Raw genomic sequence first — 7,199 nt, forward strand, 5'->3', positions numbered from 1 at the left:
GGGGGAGGGGAGGGGAGGGAGGAGGGAGGAGAGGAGGAGGAGGGGAGGGGGGAGGGAGGGGGGGGAGGGAGAGGAGGAGGGGAGGAGAGGAGGAGGGGGGGAGGAGGGGGAGGAGGAGGGGAGGAGGGAGGAGGGGAGGAGGGGGGGAGGAGGGGGGAGGGGGGGAGGGGGGGAGGGGGGGAGGGGAGGGGGAGGAGGAGGGGAGGGAGGGGAGGGGAGGAGGGGGAGGAGGGAGGGGAGGAGGGGGAGGAGGAGAGGAGGAGGGAGGGGAGGAGGGGAGGGGAGGAGGGGGAGGAGGGGAGGAGGGGAGGGAGGGGGGGAGGAGGGAGAGGGGAGAGGGGAGGAGAGGAGGAGAGGAGGAGGGGGGAGGGGGGAGGAGGGGAGGGAGGGGGGAGGAGAGGAGGAGGGGAGGAGGGGAGGAGGGAGGGGGGGAGGGGAGGGGAGGGGGGGAGGGGGAGGGGGAGGGGGAGGGGAGGGGGGGGAGGAGGGGAGGGGAGGGGAGGGAGGAGGGGAGGAGAGGGGAGGGAGGGGGGAGGAGGGGGGAGGGGGAGGGGAGGAGAGGGGGGAGGGGAGGGGGGGGAGAGGGGAGGAGGGGGAGGAGAGGAGGAGGGGAGGGGGAGGGGGGGAGGGGGGGAGGGGGAGGGGGAGGGGGGAGGGGAGGGGAGGGGAGGGGGGAGGAGGGGAGGAGGGGGGGAGGGGAGGAGGGGAGGAGGGAGAGGGAGGAGGGGAGGAGGGGAGGAGAGGAGGAGGGGAGGAGGGGGGGGAGGAGGGGAGGGGAGGGGGAGGAGGAGGGGGGGGGAGGGGGGAGGGGAGGGGGGAGGGGGAGGGGAGGGGGGAGGGGAGGGGGAGGGGGGGAGGAGGGGAGGAGAGGAGGAGGGGAGGAGAGGGAGGAGGGGAGGAGGGGAGGAGGGGGGAGGAGGGGGAGGGGAGGGGGAGGAGGGGAGGAGGGGGGGGAGGGGGGGGAGGAGGGGAGGGGGAGGAGGGGAGGGGGGGGAGGAGGGGAGGGAGGGGAGGGGGGTACTCAACGCGGTCACTGAGATACATCAAAGCTGACACACTACCAAGCATGATCCAAAATCAATTACCTCTCCCTCCTAACATTAACCCAGGTGCACTGTTCCTGACACCAACCCGAACCCTAACCTTAACCCCAACCCTAACCCCACACCCATCTTGGGTACAGGGTCTGAACCTCAGAGGTTACCTATCATCAGCACCTAAGCACACACAAACCAACGCATAAATTTACGACTAAAAATAGCATTTTGAAATACACAACATGCCTTCCCCCCACTACAACCATTCCGACCCATCTCAGCATACAGAAGGAATCCCAATCTGAAGGACCTCTTCGTCCATGCAACCTTTTCAAACAGGCCATCTCCCTCAGTACCATTGGAAAATCATTACTACAGACAACTGACAAACATACACAACCCACACGCACACACCTTTAGCCCAATCAAACAACTGATGAACATACACAACCCACACGCACACACCTTTAGCCCAATCAAACAACTGATGAACATAAACAGCACCAACATCATCCATGCAATCACCTGTGCATTATGTCAAAGATCTATGTGGGGGAAACTGGATCCACAATTTTAACACGTCTCAAACAACATCTGTATACAATCACTAATAATAAATTGTCACATTTAGTACACATCTAGTCACACATTTCCAAACACACCCTATTATACACCTGAACATCACTGGGCTAGAAACTGTCTCCACCTGAACCATAGCCCAGAGAAAGGCTGCAGAATCCAAGTGGATAGCCACCCTTAGATCTTTGGCTCCACTTGGATTGAATGGCAAAATGTAAGTGTAGGTAAATTATTCATACATCTCATATTTTCACACACACAAACCTCCCAATGAACCCAGAATGGAAACAATAACAGAGATCACAATAGGCCAGTGCAACGCAAGGTGCTAAACCTCAAAAAACAGAACTTATCATAACCCTAACCCTAACCCCTACCCCTAACCTTAACCCTAACCCCAACCCTAACCCCTAACCGTAACACCTAACCCCCCTAACCCTAACCTTAACCCCTAACCCTAACACCTAACCCTAACCTTAACCCTAACCCTAACACCTAACCCCCTAACCCTAACCTTAACCCTAACCCTAACTCCAACACCTAACCCCCTTAACCCCTAACCCTAACCTTAACCCCCTAACCCTAACACCTAACCCCCTAACCCCTAACCCTAACCCCTAACCCTAACCACTAACCCTAACACCTAACCCTAACCCCCTAACACCTAACCCCTAACCTTAACCCCCCTAACCCTAACCTTAACCTTAACCCCCCTAACCCTAACCTTAACCCTAACCTTAACCCTAACCTTAACCCTAACCCCTAAACCTAACCTTAACCCTAACCTTAACCCTAACCTTAACCTCCATAACTCTCCCGGTAGAACTCTGGACCAGGTACTGACTCCTGACCTTGGCAAACAGCCCACACCTATCCTTATCCCTTTCCCGATTCTGGGTCCGTATCCCTATCCCCCCCATGCTATCCCTGTCCTCCTTCCTCAGACCTTTCCCAGACCCCTTGTTCCTATCCCCCCATCCTATCCCTGTCCTCCACCCTCAGACCTTTCCCAGACCCCCTGTTCCTATTCCCCCATCCTATCCCTGTCCTCCACCCTCAGACCTTTCCCAGACCCCCTGTTCCTATTCCCCCAACAGACACAGAACCCCAGATTATTCCCATTATCAGCACCTTCTCAGACATAAACAGACTCCTTCATTCCAGACTCAAAGTCTCTTTCACCCAAACACAACGCACATTCCCCCACTTCAGGAATTCAGACCCATATCAGCTTTCCGCAGAAACCCCAATTTAAGGGATCTCTTAATTTGTGCAAAATATTCCAATAAACCCACTAGTAACCTACCCATTGAAAAACAGCATTTTAGACAACTTTCATACATTCAAAATCCACATGTGCAAACCTCTTGTCCTATCTCACAACTCATGACCATTCAAAGCACCAATATTGTCTATGCCATAACATGCACATTATGCCATTACATTTATATAGGAGAAACCGCCTCAAACAGCACCTCTACACAATTGGAAAAAACAGATTACAAACACACCTGGTCCAACAGTTTCAAATCCACCCATCAACATCCCTCTGCATTACCGGTCTGGAGACTAAATCCTCCTGGACCACAGGCCAGAGAAAAACAGCCGAATCCAGGTGGATTTCAAAACCGCATACTTTGGCTCCACTGGGAATGAATATAAAAGAATAACAGAAAACACCAACAGTGGGAGGGGGTCGAGGGCTAATGAATAGGGCTGGAGGGGCCACGGAAACAAGGAGGAAGTTCATTTAAACTTTTTTTTTAAACATTTAAGAAAGCATTTGATTGCTCAACCTGGTGATGTCTTTTTTGTATTTTGTGCTGAATTTCATTATATTATACATTTTAGCATGACGTGATCCCTTCATTTTCATCCAACCCCCTTTTTGGGGAGGGGGATTTCTAATTATTTATTTAATTTTTGTATTATCTAATTGATGCGGTATGCATGTTTTAATGTGATTTTATATGAGATTTGGTTTAAGGTTAAACCTTTCACTCCCAGGTTGTGTTTTATGATTGTCTTCCTCCTGCTTTTGAATGGTTGTGGGTGACAACCTCAGAGCTCTCGGCCTCTCATGTCCTCCCACTTTCTCCAGAGGTGCTATAGGACTGTGCAACCCAAGATTTGACACCAATACAAAAATAAACCCCCTGAAACCTAACCCTAACCCTAACCCTAAACCCTAACCCCCCTAACCCTAAACCCTAACCCTAAACCCCTTAACCCTAACCTCTAACGCTAACCCCATTAACCCTAACCCCTAACCCTAAACCCCCTAACCCTAACCCCTAACCCTAAACCCCCAACCCTAACCCTAAACCCCTAAGCCCTAACCCTAAACCCCTAACCCTAACCTCTAACGCTAACCCCATTAACCCTAACCTCTAACCCTAACCCCATTAACCCTAAACCCCTAACCCTAACCCCTAACCCTAACCCCATTAACCCTAAACCCCTAACCCTAACCCCTAACCCTAACCTCTAACCCTAACCCCATTAACCCTAAACCCCTAACCCTAACCCCTAACCCTAACCTCTAACGCTAACCTCATTAACCCTAAACCCCTAACCCTAACCCTAACCCCTAACCCTAACCCTAAACCCCTAACCCTAACCCCTAACCCTAACCTCTAACGCTAACCCCATTAACCCTAACCTCTAACGCTAACCCCATTAACCCTAACCCCTAACCCTAAACCCCTAACCCTAAACCCCTAACCCTAACCGCTAACCCTAACCCCATTAACCCTAACCCCTAACCCTAAACCCCTAACCCTAAACCCCTAACCCTAACCGCTAACCCTAACCCCATTAACCCTAACCTCTAACCCTAACCCCATTAACCCTAAACCCTAACCTCTAACGCTAAACCCATTAACCCTAACCCTAACCCCATTAACCCTAACCTCTAACCCTAACTCCCCTAACCCTAACCTCTAACGCTAACCCCATTAACCCTAAACCCCTAACCCTAACCCCTAACCCTAACCTCTAACCCTAACCCCATTAACCCTAAACCCCTAACCCTAACCTCTAACCCCTAACCCTAAACGCTAACCCCATTAACCCTAAACCCCTAACCCTAACCTCTAACCCCTAACCCTAACCTCTAACCCTAACCCCATTAACCCTAAACCCCCTAACCCTAACCCCTAACCCTAAACGCTAACCCCATTAACCCTAACCTCTAACGCTAACCCCATTAACCCTAGCCACATCTTGCAATTAAAACACACCCGTCCAGTGACTGCATGCTGTCCTGCCCCTATTAGTGAACGACACCCACCCTAACAGGTATATCAAATCAAATCAAATTTATTTATATAGCCCTTCGTACATCAGCTGATATCTCAAAGTGCTGTACAGAAACCCAGCCTAAAACCCCAAACAGCAACCAATGCAGGTGTAGAAGCACGTATAGGCAACCATGCTGTCCTGCCCCTACTAGTGAACGACACCCACCCTAACAGGTATAGGAAACCATGCTGTCCTGCCCCTACTAGTGAACGACACCCACCCTAACAGGTATAGGAAACCATGCTGTCCTGCCCCTACTAGTGAACGACACCCACCCTAACAGGTATAGGAAACCATGCTGTCCTGCCCCTACTAGTGAACGACACCCACCCTAACAGGTATAGGAAACCATGCTGTCCTGCCCCTACTAGTGAACGACACCCACCCTAACAGGTATAGGCAACCATGCTGTCCTGCCCTACTAGTGAACGACACCCACCCTAACAGGTATAGGCAACCATGCTGTCCTGCCCCTACTAGTGAACGACACCCACCCTAACAGGTATAGGAAACCATGCTGTCCTGCCCCTACTAGTGAACGACACCCACCCTAACAGGTATAGGCAACCATGCTGTCCTGCCCCTACTAGTGAACGACACCCACCCTAACAGGTATAGGCAACCATGCTGTCCTGCCCCTACTAGTGAACGACACCCACCCTAACAGGTATAGGAAACCATGCTGTCCTGCCCCTACTAGTGAACGACACCCACCCTAACAGGTATAGGAAACCATGCTGTCCTGCCCCTACTAGTGAACGACACCCACCCTAACAGGTATAGGCAACCATGCTGTCCTGCACCTACTAGTGAACGACACCCACCCTAACAGGTATAGGCAACCATGCTGTCCTGCCCCTACTAGTGAACGACACCCACCCTAACAGGTATAGGAAACCATGCTGTCCTGCCCCTACTAGTGAACGACACCCACCCTAACAGGTATAGGCAACCATGCTGTCCTGCCCCTACTAGTGAACGACACCCACCCTAACAGGTATAGGAAACCATGCTGTCCTGCCCCTACTAGTGAACGACACCCACCCTAACAGGTATAGGAAACCATGCAGTCCCTTATGAGTATAGTAACGCAGCAATGCAGTAGTAGAGCCCAACAACCCCTTAACAACAGAGTCTTACAACCTCCCACTAATAGAGTCCCACACCCCCCTCTCAGCAGACAGCCATGCCTAAACCAACCCCCTGATGAGGCAACCAGGTAAACATCAAAACTGTACTTCAAGTTGATACAGGCCATCCATCATAAAGAAATCATTGATAAAGTCATCTCAGGCCAAAGGTTCCCTAGTGGCATGATGAGACAGGTGAGCAGACTCACCAATTTTATCAAGCCATCCTCACCCACAGATTATACTGCAACCCAAGTACTACAGAACACACAGCAATGGATGAACAATAACATGAACATATTACAAATACACTACCAGACAGTTATCGAATCACTCACACAACCACCCAATACATTCAACACTCTTGCATTGCACATAGCTGTGGACTGGACTCATAAGAGATACATACACAAACTACCATCACTACAGTGGAAACAATTTTGAACAATTCTTTAGAAACTCACTACAGACAACTCCCTAGGGCTACCCTTTCTTACCCCACTAGAGAGCTCCCCTTAGCCTCCCCACAGCCAATAAGCACATTGGCTCCCGGTCCACTGGAACAACAGAACCCCTGGCATACAGCCTCAGCTCAAATCCAGGCCCCACCACAGCTGATTTCTCTGCCCACCACTTCAGCACCAGTTCCTTTCTCATCCTCGTTGGAGGACTTCCCTGCTTTACCCAAGTTCTCTCCTCTAGTTAAGCCTCAGGCCTCTCAAAAAAGATCATCCCCATTGGGGCCACGCCCTGCCCCAGCACAGTGCTCTTTAAACCAGAAGCTAAATAATCAGTATCCTCCTCTTCCTCAGACACAATCTCCTACTGAGATAGGGATCCGTACCTCAACACCCTCTTCCCCTGATGCACCTTCGCAGACACAGATAGATGTCAGCAATATTGCCCCAAACAACTCCCCATCTCATTCTAAGAACAACATGGCACCCACTCCCTCCCTTTCTCCCAAGGCAAAAGGAAAGGAGATTATCAGAACCCCTACCTCCACTTCCCCTCATGACCCACAGAGATTAAACAACCAATGGACCACCCAGGAGCACAGTATTCCAAGCATTATTGGTCCCCCATCGCCCACCATAGACTCCAACCTTGAATTGATAACCACCAACACCTCTAATTTAATCCAGGCCCC

The sequence above is a fragment of the Oncorhynchus tshawytscha genome, linkage group LG08 (assembly GCF_018296145.1).
Source record: "Oncorhynchus tshawytscha isolate Ot180627B linkage group LG08, Otsh_v2.0, whole genome shotgun sequence".
Taxonomy (NCBI): domain Eukaryota; kingdom Metazoa; phylum Chordata; class Actinopteri; order Salmoniformes; family Salmonidae; genus Oncorhynchus; species Oncorhynchus tshawytscha.